Here is a 9,654-nt window from a genome sequence, read left to right as displayed (position 1 = left end):
CCACTTAACTTCTGAAATTTCACTTCTGCGGACCATGGCTCGCACCTGCGAGCCCGCTTCTGTAGAGAAGGAGACCACATCTGCGGTCCTGCGCAAATCCTCCTCCTCCAATTCCGCTTTTGCGCAAGCTAGTCCGCAGGTGCGATGACATCAGCAGGCCTGGAATTTCAGCAATGAAGCTAAGTCCAAAATTGGTCTGAATTCAATCTGCACCACATCCGGGGCCCCCGGGACCTCGTCCGAATATACCAACAAGTTCCAAAACACATAACAGACCTACTCGAGTCTAAGAATCTCATCAAACAACATCGATTATATGAATCGCAACCTAAATTCAAGCCTATGAACTATGAACTTCCAAATTCCGAAACCGATGCCGATTCATATCAAACCAACTCCTATTGACTTCAAATTTTGCACACAAGTCATAAATGACATTACAGGCCTATTCAAACTTTCGGAATCCAGATCCGACCCCGACATCAATAAAGTCAATTCCCGGTCAAACATCTCAATCTTCCAACTTTCTAACTCTCGCCAAATCACGCCGAAATGACCTACGGGCCTCCAAATTCACATCCGGACACGCTCCCAAGTCTAAAATCACCATACGAAGCTATTGGAACCTTCAAAACTTCATTTCGGAGTCGTCTACACAAAAGTCAAACTATGGTCAACTCCTTCAACTTAAACCTCCAACTTAGGGACTATGTGTCCCATTTCACTTCGGAACTCACTCGACACCAAAACCAAACACCCCGATAAGTCGCATAGCCACAATATAACATAGAGGAGGAAATAAATAGGGGATCGGGGCTAAAATACTCAAAATGATCGGCCGGGTCATTACATACTCCCCCTCTTAAAATAAATATTCGTCCTCAAACGAGTATAGAGACATACCTGAAGTGGTGAAAAGATGAGGATAACGGCTATGGATATCATGCTCGGTCTCCCAAGTTGCCTCCTCGATTGGCTGACCCCTCCACTGAACCTTCATATAAGCAATGTTCCGATCCGCATAACTCTTCTGTCTAGATTTGGCTGTACAAAGCCGATCTTCAATCAATTTAACCTTTTCCAAGTCATCCTGAACCAAGTCTATACCCAATAGCTTAGCCTTACCCGGCTCAAACCAACCCACCAGAGACCGACACCGCTTCCCATATAAGGCCTCATACGGAGCCATCTAAATGCTCGACTAGTAGTTGTTGTTGTAGGCACACTCCAAAAGTGGCAAGAACCCCCAAACTCCATCAAGCACGCACGAAGCATATCCTCCAATATCTGAATAGAGCGTCCGGACTGTCCGTCTGTATGAGGGTGAAATGTTGTACTCCACTCAACCTACGTGCCTAACCCGTGTTGTACAGCCCTCCAAAATCGTGATTTAAACTGTGTACCTGATTAGAGATGATGGATATCGTCATGCCATGGAGCCTGACAATCTCGCGAATATAAACCTAAGCTAGTTGCTCTAAGGAATAAGTAGTCACCACTAGAATGAAATGAGCCGACTTGGTCAACCTATCCACAATCACCCATACCACATCGAACTTCCTCTGAGTTCATGTGAGCCCAACAACAAAATCCATACCAACGCACTCCCACTTCCACTCTGGAATCTCTAGCCTCTGAAGCAATCCACCTGGACGATGATGCTCGTACTTCACATGCTGACTATTTAGGCAGCAAGCTACATACTCCATTATGTCTTTCTTCATCCTTCTCCACCAATAGTGCTACCTCAAGTCCTGATACATCTTGGTGGCACCCGGATGAATGGAGTACCGCGAACTGTGGGCCTCCTGAAGAATCAACTCATACAAACCGTCTATATTGGGCAGACATAGCCTTTCCTATATCCGTAATACACCGTCATCCCTAATAGTGACCTCCTTGGCATTGCCGTGCTACACCATGTCCTTGAGGACAAGCAGATAGGGGTCGTCATGCTGATGCTCTCTGATACAATCATATAGAGAAGACTGAGAAACCACACAATTCAAAACTCGACTCAGCTCTGAAACATCCAATCTAACAAACTAGTTGGCCAAGGCCTGAACATCCAAGGCTAATGGCCTCTCCACTGCCGGTAGATATGCTAAACTGCCCAAGCTCTCCGCCTTGCGACTCAAAGCATCGGCAACCACATTGGGCTTCCCGGGATGATACAAAATGGTGATATCATAGTCCTTAAGCAACTCTAACCACCTCCGCTGACACAAGTTAAGATCCTTCTATTTGAACAGATATTGTAGACTTCGATGGTCGGTATAGACCTCACAAGGGACACCGTACAAATAGTACCGCCAAATCTTCATGGCATGAACAATAGATGCTAACTCAAGGTCGTGGGCAGGGTAATTCTTCTTATGCACCTTCAGCTTTCTAGATGTGTAAGCAATTACCCTACCGTGTTGCATCAACATCGCGTTGAGACCAATACGCGACGCATTACAGTACACAAAATAAGACCCTGAACCCGTAGGCAACAACAACACTGGGTTGTAGTCAAAGTTGTCTTGAGCTTTTGAAATCTCTCCTCACACTCCTCGGTCTACCTGAACGGATCACTTTTCCGGGTCAATCTAGTCATAGGTGCAGCAATAGATGAGAAACCCTCAATGAACCGACGGTAATACCCTACCAAACAAAGAAAACTCCGGATCTCAGTAGCTGAAGATGGTCTGGGACAACTCTGCACTGCTTCAATCTTCTTTGAATCTACCTTGACCCCCTCACTCGACACTACATGACCCAAAAATGCTACTGAATCAAGCCAGAATTCACATTTTGAAAATTTTGCATACAACTTCTTTTCTCTCATGGTCTGAAGCACGGTCCTCAAGTGCTGCTCATGATCCACCAAGATGTCATCAATAAACACAAAGATGAATGAGTCAAGATATGGCTGGAATACACTGTTCATCAAATGCATGAATGCTACCAGGGCGTTGGTTAGCACAAAAGAGATCACAAGGAACTCCTAATGACCATACCAAGTCCTGAAGGCGATCTTCGAGATATCTGGCTCCCGAATCTTCAATTGATGATAGCCTAACCGCAAATCAATCTTTGAGAACTCTCTGGCACCCTGTAGCTGATCAAATATGTCATCAATGCGCGGTAATGGTTACATATTCTTCACTGTAACCTTTTTCAACTGGCGATAATCAATAACATGCACATATAACCATCCTTCTTTACAAACAAGACGAGAGAACCCCAAGGTGATACATTGGGACGAATGAAACCCTTATCAAGAAACTCCTGTAACTGCTCCTTTAACTCCTTCAACTCTATCTGGGCCAGACAATATGGTGGAATAGAAATTGGCTGAGTGCCCGGTAACAAATCAATACCAAAATTGATATCCTTATCGGGCGGTATACCTGGAAGATCCGCTAGAAATACATCCGGATAGTCCCTCACTACAGGAACTGACTCAACGGTATGAGTATCAACACTGACATCTCTCACATATGCTAGATACGCATCACATCCCTTTCTAACCATCTATTATGCCTTAAGGAAAGACAACACCCTGCTAGAAACATGGTCTAAAGTACCTCTCCACTCTAACCGCAGCAAACCTGGCATAGCCAGCATCACCGTCTTGGCATGACAATCAAGAATAGCATGATAGGGTGACAACCAGTCCATGTCTAAAATAACATCAAAGTCTACCATATTGAGCAACAATAGATAGGCTCTAGTCTCGAAACCACCAAGAACAACTAAACACGACTGATACACACGGTCAGAAATAATGGAATCTCCCACAAGTATAGACACATAAACAGGAGAACGCATAGAATCACATTATATACCCAAATATTGAGCAAAGTAAGATGATACTTAGGAATAAGTGGAGCCTGGATCAAATAATACTGATGCATCTCTATGACAAACCGGAACAATACCTATGATAACTATGTCGGATGCAACTGCCTCCATCCTAGCAGGAAGAGCATAATATCTGGACTGGCCTCCCCCTCTAGGGAAACCTCTACCTGCCCGACCTCCACCTCGAGTTGGTTGTGCAGGTGGAGTGGCAACTGGTGCTGTAACCACATCCTGAGAAACCTGAGGACCATGTGGAATACGTGGGGCCTGAGTAATCTGTAGAGGTGCACCCCTCCTAAGTCTGGGACAATCCCTCACCATATGATGAGTGTCACTACACTCAAAACAAGCTATCGGAGGACGTGGCTGCTGGAAATGGCTCGGGCCTGGTCAGCTAGACTGACCTCTGAAAGCACCCCGTACAGGAGGTTCACTAGACAATGGCGGTGCATAATGGGGAATCTGAGGACTGGGGGGTGGTCGGAACACCACTGGAAGCTGGAAGTGCTAAATAAATAGGGCGGATCATATAGACCCTACCGTGACGGGCTGCAACTGGGGCACGAGCACCATTATATGTGCCAAAATCTCGAGGCCTCTTGGCCTTACTCTCCTCTCTCTCTCTTAGGCCCAAATACCCTCCAATCTTCTTGCGATCTCTACTACCTGCTGGTATGGGATGTCCATCTCCAACTCTCGATCCATGCTGAATCTGATACTAGGGTTGAGTCCCTCGATAAATCGACGAACCCACTCTCTGACAGTACCAACCAAGGCTGGGGCATACCTGGACAAATCACTATACCGGACTGCATACTCCGATACGATCATAGCACCCTGGCGCAACTACTCAAACACTGAGCACCATGTATCCCTAAGACTCTAGGGAACAAACTCCCTCAAGAACATATCTTAGAACTGAGCCCAAGTGAGTGAAGCTGCCTGGTTCGGACTACCCAACTCATACGCTCGCCACCACTGATAAACCGTTCCCTTAAGCTGGAACGTAGTGAAAGCAACCCCACTTGACTCCACAATACCCATAGTACGGAGGGTACGGTGGCACTACTTATGAAAACTTTGGGCATCCTCTGACGCCAAATCACACAAAGTAGGAGGGTGGTACTTCTTGTACCTCTCGAGCCTGAGTTGTTCCCTCTCAGAAGTTGTTTCCCTAACCTCGGGCTGGACTGGGGCGACCGGCTTCACTAGTATGACCTCTGGGACCTGGTCAACATGGACCGGCTCTGGGGTACGGGCGGCGGGAGTCTGTGCTCCTCTCCTATCATGAGATGTGGCAAGAGCAAGTGGAATCAACCCTGCTTGAGCTAGAGTGCCAAACATGCTCAAAACATGGGTAAGAGTCTCCTAAAGGGAAGGGGTATAAACAGGCGTCTCAGGTGCCTGCTCTCCAACTGGAGGTACTGGTGGCTCCTCTACAACGGCTCGTGCAGGTTCTTTGGCTGCACCATGTGGTCTTCCTCGGCCTCTGACATGGCCACGGACTCTCGCGGCTCTAGCAGGAGGCACAGGTGTCTGGTCATCAGATCCAGTTGTGCGTGTACTCAGCATCTGTGAGAGAATAGAAAGACAGAGATTTATAATTTCAAAGTCAAAATATTCGCACGATAAGGAATCAAAGAAGTGAAACTTTTCCTACAGTTGCATAGCCTCCTGAAACTAAGTATAGATATCTCCGCACCGATCCGCGAGACTCAACTCAACTTGCTTGTAACTCATAACACCTATGAACCTAGAGCTCTGATACCAACTTGTCACGACCCCAATTTCCGTCCTTAGGATGTCGTGAGTGCACCTAGTCTCTAAGACTAGGTAAGACTAACAAACATGTAGAATAACTGAATTAATAAATATAAGTCTCAAAACTCAGCATCAATAATAAATAAACTCTGTGACTCAGTATATATACAACTCTCGAGACCCGACAAAATACAAATCACAAGATCTAAGTAGCAATACTAGATAATCCTATGCATCAATGTCTATATATGAAAAGATAATGAATAAAGAGATCTAGAGAATGGGGGACACCGAGGCCTGCGGACGCCGGCATGTATACCTTGAAGTCTCTGTACCAGAATCCTATCTAATGTTTGGGCTGTTAGGAAGTAACTGGATCTGCACAAAAAGATGTGCAGAAGAGTAGCATGAGTAGACCACAACGATACCCAGTAAGATCCCAAGCCTAACCTCGGTAGAGTAATGACGAGGTCAGGTCAGGGCCCTACTAGAAATAAATAAGAAAAACTTTACAAGTAATTTAACGGTACAATAATAATAATAACGGAAATGAAACAAGTAAGGGATATGCCAAAAATTACTACACAGAATCAAGGCAGTCAATACATCACTGGAGAAGGCAAGGAAATGTTAAGGCAAGTAAAACAAACAACCAAACACAAATGAATTAATAGAGAAATAATAAGAGTCACTACCGAGGTACCGCCTCGTAGTCTCAAATTACAAAACTAATCCATAACCTTTCCTTATATCACTGCGGGAGTCTTTACATTTATTTTTGAAAATCATTTTCCAGAAATAGCATCCCACATTTTAGCCCACCTTATCACACTGCATGACTTCTAGTAGTTACCCTACTAGCCACGCATATCAAGTCCACCTTATCTCACCGCATACGTTTCAAACCCTTAACCTTACACCACCGCATGCGTATCAATATCACAATGTACCATAAATCGCACCTCAAGTGCCCAATATCACAACTTGCCAAAAGGAATCAACAAATACATTATTTTCACAATAATGATCCCACGGCTCATCCACAATGTACACAAAGTCTCAACAATAACAATCGAAAGTGAATAACTCAATAGAATGATATTGCACAACTTAACACTTTGCCTCAATAGTAATCACGGCCTTTGTAACTCATTACCAATTTCAACAGCAAGATATTCCGAGCATGACAACTTCAAGTAAAGGGTTCAACAGTTAAATAATGAATACGGAATATAGGAAACAAGAACTTCAACTAAACATGTAGAGCAATTAGCAAGTAAGAGATAAGACAAGTAGAGCTTGTGAAATTATACTAATGATGATGAAGATAACATATTAAGACAACTCAAATAAGGCATGAAGGGAATCTACTTAGTTAAAACTAGTAATTTTTCGCATTTAGCCCGTGTACAAATTCGTCACCTTGCGTACACGGCTTTCACACATCACAATTATCAAAAACAATACCAATCTTAAGGGAAAATGTCCCCCACACAAAGTTAGGCAAGTCACTTAACTCAAATCGTGTTAACTCAATCAACTTGAAGGCCTTTCCCTAGATTATCCAAATCCAAACGGCTCGAATCTAGCAAAAATAATTTCATACTATAATTATAAATTATAGGAAACTAATTCGAACAATAAAATTATGATCTTTACGAAGAAATAAAAAGTCAACTCAAAAGGTCAACTCGGGCCCGCATCTTAAACCTGACCAAAATTTAAAACATCAGAACACACATTCGATTACGAGTCTAACCATACAAGAATTACTCAAATCCGACCTCAAATCGCCTTTCAAAACCCCAAATTTTAGCCTAAGAAGTTTCACTTATTTTTCCCAAATTTCCAACTCCAAAACAGTAATTTAATAATAAGAGCAACAATAGATTCGTGTAATTAAACCAAAATCGAGTTTGGAATTCTTACCCCAATGATCTCTATGAAAAATCCTCAAAACACTCGCCTCCCACCGAGCTCTCTAAGTCCAAAAATGGATTATGAAGATTAACCCTCGAACAAGACCTTTCTGCCCAGCAATCCTCGCTTCTGCGGACCTGGGTTCGCACCTGCGGAAAATCCATCGCATGTGCGAATTCCACTTAACTCCTAAATTATTTTTTCTGTAGACCATGGCCTGCACCTATGAGCCCGCTTTTGCGGAGAAGGAGACCGCACCTGCGGTCCTGCACAAAGCCTCCTCCTCTAATTCCGCTTCTACGCAAGCTAGTCCGCACCTGCCCTCAGGTGTCCACACCTGCGAGCCCAGCCCTAGGCTCTCTTTTTTTCTTTTGCGCTTTACCTTCCTCACTCGCAATTCCATACCTGCGGTCAATCCCTCCGCAGGTGCGAAGACACCACCAGGCCTGGGACTTCAGCAATGAAGCTAAGTCCAAAATTGGTCCTTATACAATCTGAACCACACCCGAGGCCCCCAGGGCCCCGTTCTAATATACCAACAAGTTCCAAAACACATAAATGACCTACTCGAGGCTAAAAATCTTTTCAAACAACATCGATTCTAGGAATCGCAACCCAAATTCAAGCATATGAACTATGAACTTAGGAATTCTAAAATCGATGTCGATTCAGACCAAACCAACTCCGGTTGACTTCAAATTTTGCACATAAGTCATAAATGACATTAGAGACCTATTTCATATTCCAGAATCGGTATCCAATCCCCGATATCAATAAAGTCAACTCCCGGTCAAAATTCCCAATCTTCCAACTTCCTAACTCTCTCCAAATTACGTTGAAACAACCTACGGGCCTCCAAATCCATATACGTACATGATCCAAAGTCTAAAATCACCATATATAGCTATTGGAAGCTTCAAAACTTCATTCCAGAGTCATCAACACAAAATTTAAACTATGGTCAACTCCTTCAACTTAAATCTCCAACTTAGAGACTATGTGTCCCATTTCACTCCAGAACTCACCCGACACCAAAACCAAACACCCCGATAAGTTGCATAACCAGAATATAGATAAAGCAAATAAGGGGAAGAATCAACAAGGCGAGTGTTCTCGACGAGAAAATCATAACACAGATGAGGCAATAAATAGGGGATCGGCGTTAAAATATTCAAAACGATCGGTCGGGTCGTTAGACAAACTTTAGCTTAGTGTGTGAGTTCTACTCTGGGTGGAAACTTGAGGCTCAGGATCAATTGGTGCCTATTCATGGGAGGCTTATTAATATTTCGGCTGGCGCATTATGTAGATTTTTGGATGCTCCTGATGTTCCGTGTAGGCCATTGTGTGACTTTATTGACCGGCCTGCTTACACAGATTTAGGCACATGCTGTGTGGTGTTAATTCGAATAAGGTGTGGACACAAGACAAGAGATACAACATACATGCCTCTTTGCCTAAAGTGAAGTTTACGAAACATGCTACAGTGTGGTTGCGTGTGATCATGATTCTGCTATCGTCCGAGAGAGAATATGTGTAGTGTATTTCTTGATTAAAGGTTGGCCAGTGAATGCGGGCTAATTGATACATAGTTAGATGGAATAGTCTACAAAAGGCATGCTTACTAGGATATTCTTTGTGAATCTTCTTACGCAATATTTGCGTAGGGAGAAAATGGATGAGGAGCCCAGGTTTGACATGTTGATTCTAGCCACACCTCGAGCTACTAACATTGATGTAATCTGTGAGCCCGATGAGGAAGATGGTACGAAATTGACCACAGCGGAGCGTCAGGCTCGCGATGAGAGCGTCCTGGCTCATTTGTATGGGATGATGGACTTGTAGTTACGGATTGGGGGTAGGCCTGCTACTTCAGAGGAGAGGACTCAGTTGACTGAGCGGTTCCCGCTCACCATACCTACACAATGATTGGTTGGTTTAGTTATGGGATAGGGGTTCCACCGGATGAAGATATCAACACTCCAGAGCATTCGGTACAGGGTGACGAGGAGTAGGTTGATCCAGCGGTTGATGCCACCGGTGAGGATTTGGGTGATGATGTTGATGATTGGGATGAGACTGACAGAGCCTTCTTCGATGAGGGTCATCGTCTCGAGGATTGAT

The sequence above is a fragment of the Nicotiana tabacum genome, chromosome 23 (genome assembly GCF_000715075.1).
Source record: "Nicotiana tabacum cultivar K326 chromosome 23, ASM71507v2, whole genome shotgun sequence".
In the NCBI taxonomy this organism is placed as follows: domain Eukaryota; kingdom Viridiplantae; phylum Streptophyta; class Magnoliopsida; order Solanales; family Solanaceae; genus Nicotiana; species Nicotiana tabacum.
Note: the sequence above shows the minus strand (reverse complement) of the source record.